The following is a 12,190-nucleotide window of genomic DNA, read 5'->3' as shown; positions in this document are numbered from 1 at the left end:
AGCATTCACAGGCTCCTGAAATCTCACCTCTCCCAGGAAGCCACCCCAGGTTGACTGGAGGCCATCTGAGAGTTTCACCTGCTCACCACCAGCTGGAGCAGATTTCGGACAAAGGGCAGACTCTAGGACCAGGAGAGACCATCAGAGAATTCCTGTGTGGCGCCCTTACCCAACCCCCTTTCTTTTCAGTGTTAAACCTCTGATGCATTGTGTCGTGAAAAAACATGAGTATAACTGACCCAGCTGTAAACTGCCTTGGAAAGTAATTAGTATGAAAGCCCAAGTGAGTCTCAGGGGGCCAGCTCAGAATTCAAAGTCCCCAGAGCACCATCCCCGTCATATGGAAACAGCATGGCGAGCGAGAGGACGTCAACTGCGGAATCGGAATTCTGGAAGAGCAGCTCATGCTAATGGGTGTCCCTGACAATCCAGCAGATACAGAATGATGGCGACAAGACAAAAAGGCGATGTCCAGGTGTGAATTTCAACCAGTTCCAGCCCTGGCACGGCTCTGGGAAGGATGGAGGCTGCGTCAGAAAGCAAAGGCGCCGCGGCGCTCCCGGCCTCTCCCCCAGGGCAGATCCAGCTTTTACAAACAGCACTGTTTCCTGACAGCCCAACCATCTGGGCTTCCCTCCGTTCGTGTGTGTGGGCAGGTGTGTGGGTTTAGGGGTGGAGGTGGTCCCAGCCTCCTGTGTGACGTTGTTGCCTTGTTTATGCCATGGGGAGGGAATCACCCTGCAGAAGCCAGCCAGCTGGATAACCAGGCAGCCAGTGCACTATCCCAGGGCACTGAGCGCCCCCGAGCTGGAGATGATGGATGGGTGTTCCTGAGATACCCCTGGAGCCCTAGAGAGTTTCTAAGCACAGGGGCCCCAGAGTCAGGAAGATGACGGCTGCCCCCAGACAAAGGGACGGGAGGCCTACTGTGCTCTAGCAGCCCAGCCCCAGGTGACAGTACATTAAGGAAAGGGGACACAAAAGGGAGCAAGCACCTGCAGAGAGAGAGGGAGACAGAGAGCAGTGCTCTGTTACAGGGCATCCCTGAGAACTCCACGGCGCTGTGCAACACTTGACACGGGGTCCCCATTCAACTGTTCCATCCGCGGTATGGGGATGCTCTCCTCACGGCAATGAGGGAGCAGGGAGAGAACAGGTCGGTGTGCCCGGGTCACAGCCGCAGACACAACACCAGTGGGGTCACCTCGCAAACACACTCGCTGGTCTAGAAACCGAGCCCCGGGCTTCCCTGGTGGCGCATTGGTTGAGAATCTGCCTGCCAATGCAGGGGACACAGGTTCGAGTCCTAGTCTGGGAAGATCCCACATGCCACGGAGCAGCTGGGCCCGTGAGCCACAACTACTGAGCCTGCATGTCTGGAGCCTGTGCTCCGCAACAAGAGGGGCCACGATAGTGAGACGCCCGCGCACCGCGATGAAGAGTGGCCCCCGCTCACAACTAGAGAAAGCCCTCGCACAGAAACGAAGACCCAACACAGCCAAAAATAAATAATAAATAAATTAGAAACCGAGCCCCCCGCAAGCGGAGGTGGAGTAATCCCATCTCAGTCCAACCCCTGGTGCCTTCCCGGGGAAGACCACCCCAAGGGAAGGTTTTTACCTTTTCCATCATTATCTTTTTTTATTCAATGAATGTCCACCAAGTGACCATCGTGTGCCAGGCACTGGGCGTTGGGAATACAGCCGTGCGCCGGATCAATGAGCCCCCTGCCATGTGGCGTGTACAGTCCAGAAGAGGGAGGGGGGCGTGTCGGAGGGCAGTGAGTACTGATGGAATCCACAGGGAGATGAGGAAAAGGTGACAGGAAGACTGTTTTAGTCAGAGTGGAGGTCTCTGAGGAGGCGACCTCTCAGCTGACACCCGAAGCAGGAGCTGCGGGCAGGGGTGGAACAGACAGTCCCAGGGACCGGAGCATTCGGAGTGACGAGAAAGTATGAGGAAGAAGAATGGAGAGGAAGGGGTTCTGTCGCCACTGGAAGGACCTGAGATTCACGCGACACACAGTGGGGAAGTCACCTTATGGGCGAGGCAGTGATGCTGAGTGTCAGCACCCCAGGAAAGGAAGCGTGTTGGGGGAGGGCACGGAGTGAGGGACGGAAGCGGAAGCAGAGAGACAAACCAGGACTGTGTGGCTGTCCAGGTGGGACACGACCAACGTCAGGAGGGAGCTCGTGAGAACTGACCAGAGCTGGGAAACGTCTGAAGGCGGGCTAGACAATACTTCCCAGACGGGAGCTTAGGGGTGAAAGAAAGAGCGATCCAGGAGGATGCTTGGGTCTGGTAAGAGCGTGTGAGTGTTGTTTCCTGAGATGGGAAGAATGGTGAAAGTGACAGGTTTGGAGGGGAAATGGAGAGTTCAAAGTTAGACTCACTGAGTCATTGGGCCTGTGTGCTTCTGTCCTCATGCCCCAAGGCGGGTGGGGCTTTGTGTGACTTGAGAACCATCCTCCGAAGCACCTGGCCAGCTCTGAGGCATCAGATCCTCAGGCAAGCCACAGCCTGCAGTAGATGATTTCCCAGGTCCTCTCTGCTCTGGTCCTCTGTGTTCTACGGCACTACGGAGGAGCCTATGACAAGGGAAGAGCAGGTCCTGGGCTGGGAGCAAGAAGACCTTTGTCCCACTTTCCTGCAGAGACGTACGTGATTTACCTTTCTGAACCTCACCATCCTAACTCCTAAAATGCCACCTTCCTGAAACATTTGTTGTGAAGTCCAAGCAAAAGTATGGAAAGCACGAAGCGCCGTGTAAGGTCGCAAACACCTGCTGTTAGTAGGACGCTGTAGCAAGGCACTCTGTTAGACTTTTCATTTGTACATTTGTTTCCACTTCTTTGGCGAGAGAAGTGCCAGCAGGTTACCCGAGAATCTCTGACTGAGACCTCTTTGAAGGCTGGGGTGGGCTGGCATCACTTGGGGTGATGAGGGGCCCCCTAGTCACTGAGGGTCACCTCCCTCAAAGAGAGGTGGGACGAGGTATCATCAGATCTACTGTGTTTTGAAAGTTTAAGAAGACAGGCTGTATGCAACGAGGGTGGATTTCCAGGGAGAAGGGAGTCTGGGTCTGTGTGACGAATGACATCTTGGAGATGCAGATGCAGGTATTATGTGTCCTGATAGCTGCAGACCCTCGATGGAGCTTCCTCTGAAGGAGAGGACGGTCCTTCCTTAAAGAGACCAGTGACCTGTCTGGGACCGGCGGTGTGGAGGGACCATCTCGGCAGTGGTCCAGCCTCTCCTGTCGGATGAAACAAGGCCAGCATCCGACAGCAATGTGGTGTAGCAGTGACACACACAAAGAGTGAAGGGCTGGTCATACTCGAGGTATTTCCCTGCTGAAGCATGGATGTTGGCCTGACCCTCCTCTATTAGTCAGCATCGCACCAGGAAACAGAGTTTACCTCAGATGCTTCAGAGGAAGGGATTTTAACGAAGGCACAGTTTTGCCAGAGGTGAGGGCAAATCACCTCACCTCTGGGAAGGGAAGGGAAGAAATGGCCCCAATTCCATCTCCTCTACCCCCTAAACTCCTTCCATTGCTTCCCAATGGCTGAGCCCCGCCACCAGTCAGTGTGGGGATACCTGGTGATAGAATCTGCTGGGCCTCGGGGCACAGACCACGGTGGACGCGTGGGGAGAAGGGGCCTGGAGGGGAACCATGGCCAACAGAGCATGACCACCATGACTCCCTTGCTTCTCATGGATTCAGGCTCTGGGTTCTCAGAAAACTCAAAGAAAGGGAGAGGAATGTATGGGGCTTCTTGCTAAAAGGAGAGATGGGGGCTTCTTGCTAAAAGGAGAGATGAGTGCTTCAGTGATTAACTGGAAAAATGAGAGAGACGTGTTCATAGTTACAGCTCAAGTTTGGAAGGAATTCTTGCCAGTTGTATTAAACTATTATAAAAGTAGCAGTGTTATTAATAATCGTCCCATATAACTGGAATGAATTGTTCCACAAACTCAGGCTATAACCTTGCTCGTGTCTTCTGCGTTACTAGCAGCAGCCTCCCACCATGTCCTCTGCTTCCCAGACAACATTTACAGTTACTTTAAGCCAACATCACAGAGGGGGGCCCTCAAACAATGGCAGAATCCACCCTGGCCACACCCTTCCCCTGGCCTCCCAGATGGGACGGGCAGGAGGCCACCCAGGCAGTCAGGAGCTGGTGGCAGACCAGGAAGACAACCCAGCAGACATGACTCTAAGCCAGATTTCAAACTGCCAGCACTGTGGTCTCCCCGCCCGGAAGGCATAGGTCTCAGACCAGCCCACACACATCCACACGCATCCACACGTATCCACACGCATCCACATGCATGCACATGCGTCCACACGTATCCACACGCATCCACATGCATGCACACGCATCCACACGTATCCATATGCATCCAGACGTATCCACACGCATCCACATGCATGCACATGCATCCACACGTATCCATATGCATCCACACGTATCCACATGCATGCACACGTATCCACATGCATGCACATGCATCCACACACATCCACATGCATGCACATGCATCCATACGTATCCACACGCATCCACATGCATGCACATGCATCCAGACGTATCCACACGTATCCATATGCATCCACATGCATCCACACGTATCCACATGCATGCACATGCATCCACACACGTCCACATGCATGCACATGCATCCAGACATATCCACACGCATCCACATGCATGCACATGCATCCACATGTATCCATATGCATCCACACGTATCCACATGCATGCACATGCATCCACACACACCCACATGCATGCACATGCATCCACACGTATCCATATGCATGCACATGCATCCACACGCATCCACACGTATCCACACGCATCCACATGCATGCACATGCATCCACACGTATCCACATGCATGCACATGCATCCACACGCATCCACATGCATCCACACGCATCCACATGCATGCACATGCATCCACACGTATCCACATGCATGCACAAGCATCCACATGGGTCCCTGCTCCTGAAGCACGCTCCTGTGCAGGCTTAGGCCACAGGGAAGCCCACTCCCCTTGCCCCAGTGCTCAGAGCCAAGAAGGCAGCCCTTCACCCTGCACTCTGAAAACACACGTCGTGCACATTTGATGGGAAATTAGATCCATCCCTGTATACCCAAAATGTTCCTCTTTAAAGAATCTGTGATGTCCCAGCGGCCTCTGGTTCTGAGTTTCCCCCTCCTTTTCGTTTCTTCCCTCTCTTCTCTCCTCAGTGGTCAGATGCAGCCTGTGCAGAGGATGGCTTAGAACTGGACGCACAATTCTGGACTCAGGACTTCCTCGTGGTACTTCAATTCTTCAAAAAAAGGGGTTTTTTTTTAAATTTAATAAAGCACATGAGACCCCAAAGTCTGTGAACCTGCGGAGGTCTCCTCATGCCTGCGGGCCTGTGCAGGGGGCTGGCTCCCACTGTTTCCCCGCTTGTTCTCATGGGTGGGTGCGTCGCATTTTAAATCTTCTGGAGCCTCTGATGTGTTTTCTTCTGCTTTCCCAACACATTTAGAATTTCCCGAGGCCAAAGGACAGCTACGTATTACCAGGCAGTGGGGCGCTGTGGTCTCAGCAAGGACACCAAGGCCAGGGTCCTCACCACTCACAGCCAGAGGACCTTGGGCCTGTGGGAGGGTTGAGACCACCCTCACCCTTGGGGCTATTTTGAGGATTAAATATACTAACATACATAAAGTGCTTCGAACAGGACCTGGCACAGGCTGTGTGTACATGCGTGTGTGTGCATGTGTGTGTGCGTGTGTGTATGTGCACACCACTATTAACTATGGGTCTTCGTCAAGTTTCTAAACCTCTTCAGACCCCTCATAAATAAAGTGAAAGAAACAACCAGTTCCGGGCGCTAATGTGAAAATTAGGTGAAACACTGTACATACAATGCCCGCCGGTGCCTGGTACACAACAGGTGTCAGTAAATCAGATCCTTTCCCCATCTCTCCTTTCGTCACTTCCCTGCCCCCGCTTTGGTAGCGACACTCAGGAGCAGCGTTATCAGCAATATTTAAACAACTCACACACGCAGCCTTCTCCTAAGAACTGGAGGCTTTGATTTGGCACGATAGTCATGTCTCAGGTACACACAGTGAGCCCAACCCTGTAACTAGGAGAGACTCAGTGCAGAGTAAAGATGAATCATATAGCCCCACACACAAACCAGCACTTTGCAGAGTTTGAAAGGAGAGGAGGGGGAAGGAGAGGAGGGGGAGAAGGTGGGGTCAGAGAACGATGCTGACAAAGACAAGTTCATGGCAGCTGGATTATTCAGCTGAGAAGCCTGGTGTCAGCCCTGCCTTCCTCACTCTGCCTGGAGCTAGAGTGCACATGGGGCCCCTTCTAGGCCAAGCCGGACCCATGCCTATGTCAGTCATGACAAGACCCTACCGTTTCAGGAGCACTAGACATCATACTCCCCAAGCTTGGGCTCGGAAGCTCATTGCCTCACGGGCACAGTGTACCCTGTGCCCTGACCCAAGTAGGAAGCTGCAATGGTCTGAATGTTTGTGTTCCCCCAAATTCACATGTTGAAATCCCAACCCCCAAAGGTGATGGTATTGGGAGGTAGGGTCTTTGGGAGGTGCTTAGGTCATGAGGGTGGAGCCCTCATGAATGGGATTAGTGCCCTTATGAAAGAGACCCCCATAGAGCTCCCTCGCCCCTTCCACCACGTGAGGACACAGCAAGGAGATAGACATCTGCAACCCAGAAGAGGGCTTTCACCAGGACCCGGCCATGCTGGCACCCTCATCCTGGACTTCCAGCCTCCAGAAGTCTGAGACATGAGTTTCTGTTGTTTGTCAGCTATCCAGTCCACGGTATTTTGTTACAGCAGCCTGAACAGACTGAGACAGACGCATACCTTGAGCTGGTCTGCCTGGTCACCCCTGTTGTCTTACCTCAGACCCTGGCCTCCCAAGATGCCCGAGCCCCATCCTGTTTGCCTGGGTGCCTGGTGTCCTAATGTCCTGCCCAGCTCTTGCTTGCTTCCTCTTCCAGGAACTGGATCCTTTCCCCGTAACCCCCTGTGGCCCCTCCAGGAAAGAACAGATCACTAGGGACTAAGACAGTCCTTGTCCCACCCGTTCACTGAGATCCTCACAAACGTCAGCGACTGACACTTGAGGAACCAGGCTACACACTTTGCACAGCGTGCCTTGGCCGACAAGGTTCCAAAGCATCTTTGTTTCCCCAGCCACCCCGACCCCAGCCCCAGACTTCAGCTCAGTCCCTGCGCCACCAGGACCGCGTCGCCTCCAGATGATAGCGTGTCTTGCACCCAAGCCCGTGACTGTTGTTATCCTGGCCACCAGGTAGACAGTTACTGTCTTTATCTATCACTAATCACACTCAAGGCATTTAACAAATTCTGTCTTTTGTCACAAATATTTGTGGCAAGAACAGACCTCAGATAGGCCTGACACCGGGGCCTGTTGAGGGACCTCCTAGGGAATGGGTCTTCCGTCACCCAACTTTGCAGGAAACACTCAGGAACTCATTGGAGTTGTTTACACCAGCTGTTTGCACCTGGTGAGCAAAGCACGTGGTCACCGCCTCCTCATCCATCAGGAGATCTGGGGCAGGAAGCCAGACGGGTATTAAACCACCCAGCGTGAGAATGGCAAAGGAAGCCCCTAAGCTTGGCAGGACCCTCAGTCTATCAGGTGGCCTTATCCACAGCTTTATGTCCCCGTGGCGGCCTGGGGGCTCTGAAACCACACCTCTGCCTGCAGGTAGGCCTGTCACACCCTGCTGTGCAGGACCATCTCATTAGTGTGTGAACTCTGCCATTAAGGAAAATTCTAGGCTTTGGATCTCTCTGTTGCATCTTCCAATCACTGCCCCATCGTGGCAACTTTGCATTTCCCTGATTCGTCTTAACAGTTCCTCAAATCCTTCGGTCAGCAGGCAGGGTTGAAACCATGAATACGTAAACACTCACTTTAGCCTCTCCTGTGGCTGACAGGATGCCTCGCCTACGGGCATTCCTTGAAAAAGAATCTGAATGCATGAGTGAAGAGACGGATGTATTTCACCAGTAACTGCACCAACAAGCGTGGGCTAAGATCTACCAGAGGGCAGGCTGCAGAGGAGAGAAAAGAAACATAAGGCGGAGTGCCTGTTCTCCAGGGTGTTGTAGCCTGGTTGGAGCAAGTGGCAGAGAACTTTCCTGCTCATGGAAGGTCCACGAGCTTCCACGCATTTCCAGCCTCTTCCTGATCAGGCTGCTTCTAGCTGGCACGCTACGGGCAGAGGTGATGAACGACGCCTCTGTGACAGCCTCGACGTGACCCTCCGGCGCTCTGTCCCTAACACGGTGCCCACGCGGCCTCCACGGGTCCGGGTCCTCGGCAACTGCGTGAAGCAGAGACCCTGCCCTGTCACCCCAACCATGCAGCGAGAACCAATAAACACCTTCGTGGTACGGCACTGAGATTCTAAGATTAAGGCCTCGTCTGGTCTAAGAGTGGGAAATCCGGGAATGATATCAGTCGGTTATGTGACAAACTTCCAGGGAGTGAAGCAGATCCTTATCTGCTTGGGAAGCACCCCAAGCTTCTGGCCACCTTGCTGGTTTATAAGCCCTTGCTTTTGCCTTAGCTGTTCTGTGCCTTCGCCTCTGCCTCTGCTGTGCTGTAGCCTCTTTCTAGAGCCTTCCCTCTAGATCTCCTCCCGCCCCACTCAGGGTTCAGCCACAATGTTACCACCTGGACAGTCCTTTCCCCACCACCTCGTGCAAAGTACACAGCCCCAAGCCACCACCACATCGCCCTGTTTTGCTCTCTCGCCCTCTGTGAAACGTCCCCGTCTCCTGTGCATCCTTCCCCGACTGCAGTGTCAGGACAGCTGGAGCAGGGACCTCTTTACCTGTGTTCCCAGAATGGGGCCTGGCACAAAGCAGGCGCTCAAACAACATCGGAGGGATGAACCAAGGAGTGAACGGTCTGCGCCCGTGGAGCCCAGAAGTGGGTGGAGGAAACCCCCTGAGGGCTGAGTGTCCAGAAAAAAATCCACAAGGGAGGCAACCTCGAGAGGTCCCTTAAGGGGAGGGTCACTGAGGGTTACTGCAGCCTGAGCGAGGCCCAGGGGGATGGGGGGTGACTGTGAGTTAAGTGGTCGGAGGGGATGGAAGCAGACGCTGGGAAGAAGGTGGTTGAGAGCCTCTCAGATGCTAGTTTGGATCTGACTTCAGGGTGCAAGGAAGCTCCCTGTGGGGCCCGACTGGGAGGGATGCATCCCCAGCGCACTCTTTGAGAAAGGCTGATTGGGTGGGGTTCCAAGACTGAGGGCCCCAGGAAGAGGCTGAAGACAAGGGCATATAGTCAGTCATTAGGCTCTGACAACAGTCTAGATGGGCGTGATGATCAGGAGACAGGAACGATGAAGGAAGCATCAATGAAACTTGGTCCAGCAAACTTCCCTGTTCACCCGACACCACACAGGTGGTGGGGGACGGAGGAGGAGCCGGGGCTGGAATTCATGGTTCTCCCCACCGGACTCCCCAGTTCCGTGGTCCTTCCACAATACACCACACCTTCTGAGCCCTCTGGAAACATCCAGTCTGAGATACACAAGAGCAACAACCCAAGCAATGCCCACGTGGGGTCCAGGGTAGAGACCAATCCACCAATCCAGACAGTGAGAAACGCACATCAAAACTGCACAAAAGACACTGGCATTTTAGGGGCAGAATCTGAGTTTGAACCTTGGTCCAATGAGGATGGAATACTTCCCTTGCTGACCACACATAGTTTGTGAAGATGAAATGGAATAACCAAATTCGTTTTTAAGATAAAAATGCTTCATGAGTGAGTATTGTGACCACAAAGAACAAAATGCACTTGTTAGAATTTCACCTCCTTTCCGGCACGCAGACTTTCGTATGGACCACGGGACATCGGCTTAACCGCTTGGAGGAGTCTGAACTTTTGGGTGAGGAAGGGAGAGCTGTTAGAAACAGTGGATACAGCTTCATGGTGTGGAAAGGGTTTCATGGCCAAGACAAAGAGAAGCTGCCTAGCCTTGTAGGTGGGAGGGACTCACTAAATACTTGTTAATGAGTTTTTGATTGTCACACTCTATCTTGGATCTTTACCCCTGTCTGGAGCTGTGCAAGATAAGTGGATAATGTAACACAGACGGACAGCAAGAAGACGTTTCTGCATCATCACTGACTTCTGGTTCCTTTCTCCCTACTTCCTGCCCACACACTCAACAGGCTCCTTTACTCTAGACCCCCTGCCCCCCTCCACTCTGTGGCATCCTGCTGGAGTCATCTGGCAAACAGTTCCCCCCACCCCATTATGCTCTTCAAACCCCACAGCGTAGAGAACGAACTTGAGGGCATGGGGAGGGGGAGAGGAAGTGAGAGGAAGTGAGAGAGTGCCATGGACTTATATATACTATCAAAGGTAAAATAGACAGCTAGTGGGAAGCGGCCGCATAGCACAGGGAGATCAGCTCGGTGCTTTGTGACCACCTAGAGGGGTGGGATAGGGAGGGTGGGAGGGAGATGCAAGAGGGAGGAGATATGGGGATATATGTATATGTATAGCTGATTCACTTTGTTATAAAGCAGAAACTAACACACCATTGTAAAGCAATTATACTCCAATAAAGATGTTAAAAAAAACAAACAAAAAACCCACAGCGGTGTCGGGTTGGGAGCTGTTCAGGGGATGGAGGGCATTTCTTTGCACTCCTGCCTTTTCCCCCATATGAAGGGAGTGTGATTAGTTGTAATTCTCTGCTTTGTCTTCCCACCTCACTCCTTTCTCCTCCCGGGTGAGGGAAGGGGAAGAGCTTAGCCCATTGGTCGGTGTGGAAGGTAACACTGGCATCTGCTCTGTCCTTTTGGGGGAAGCAAACGGCCTGCAGGAGGGGCTCTTCTGAGTCCCGTGCCCCACCCCCTCCAATGTCCTAAGAACTGCAGGACTGCTCTGCCCACTGCTGCCTGCCACGGGGAGGCCAGTCTGTCTGGATTCTGGATCAGGAAGCCTATTTGGCTCTCCTGCTAAGTTGCTTCCGCCAATGCAGCCTTTTTCAGCTTTAAAGGTGAAATCTCAGCTTTTGTCTCCATCTGCCTTTGCCTTACTTCTCAGCTGGTTCAGTAATCAGGCCAGGAAGATGGTACTCTTTACTGGATGCCCCTTTGAACTTCAGCAAATACTTTTCCACTGTCTGTGAAAATAAGCAGAGTCCCCAGCCTGACATTCAAGATCCTCCACCAAAATATCTGGGCTCAGCCAACTCCCCAGGCCCAGTTCCCCACCATGCTGTGCCCTGGTCATGCCAGGACCCTTGAGCACCACCGCACGGGCTCCCCGGGCATCCTGGACAAGCTTCGTGTTCTCTTCCACCAGCTGAGCTCTGCTCCTTTGGCTCCCTGGCTTTTAGACCCCCCAGTTTTACCCATCGTACCAGCCCAGCCCACACTCCACTTCTCCTTGCGCCTTTCCTGATCCTGATGGGTCAGATCCCCCCCTTCAGTGACGGATTTCTCATTCTGTTTCCTCTGCCGGGAGCCCTCCTCCCCTCCTGCCCAGCCCCTCCTCCCCCCGTACATGCCTGACATCCATGTCCACTTATTTCCGAGCTCTCCCACTGGATGCCCTCACCCGGAGCCTCTCCTGAGCCCCCAGGAGTGTGGGATGCTCGTCCTAAGTGCTGCCATGGAACCCTGTATCCCAGCAAACACACTGAAGTGGAATTCTCTGCTCACTTTTCTTAAGAAACGAATGAAGGAACACAGATAACACTTCTATATAAACATGCACATGCCCAAAGACGGCGGAACGGCCAGATGGTAAATCGCCTACATCCACATAGAAACCAAAGTCAGTGCCCACCGTGAGTAGCAGCCACGCCAGGGAAGGCACTGAAAGAGTCACTGGCATTAGTGAAACCTTTCCTGATTCTCTGAGCCGCCAGGAAAGGCTCTTGAAGAGGCGTTACCCTGTCAAGTGTCTGCTTCCAACTGGTTAGTACTGTAAAGACATCCCATCATTAATTCAACTCCCCGGAGGTGAGTGAGAGGCTGAGACTGCTGGTCCCTGCATTCAGCAAGGGAAAGAGATGCCTCCAGGCCAGCCAGGATGAAGGCAGTGAGGAAAGGGTCTCGCCCTCCACCCCGACGTCT

The 12,190-nt window shown here is 53.3% G+C and overlaps 1 protein-coding gene and 1 long non-coding RNA gene across 7 annotated transcripts in view; one reads left to right on the top strand and one right to left on the bottom strand.

The window, feature by feature from the left end:
* LOC309641530 overlaps positions 1-12,190 on the top strand; it is a 462,249-nt gene that overhangs the window by 172,469 nt on the left and 277,590 nt on the right. The window lies entirely within an intron of this gene.
* ANO2 (anoctamin 2) overlaps positions 1-12,190 on the bottom strand; it is a 348,333-nt gene that overhangs the window by 68,397 nt on the left and 267,746 nt on the right. The gene's annotated exons all lie outside the window — the stretch shown is intronic.

Source organism: Balaenoptera physalus (genome assembly GCF_965194825.1).
Source record: "Balaenoptera physalus genome assembly, chromosome: 13".
NCBI lineage: Eukaryota > Metazoa > Chordata > Mammalia > Artiodactyla > Balaenopteridae > Balaenoptera > Balaenoptera physalus.
The sequence above is the reverse complement of the archived record's forward strand: the minus strand, read 5'-3'. Positions and strand labels throughout refer to the sequence as shown.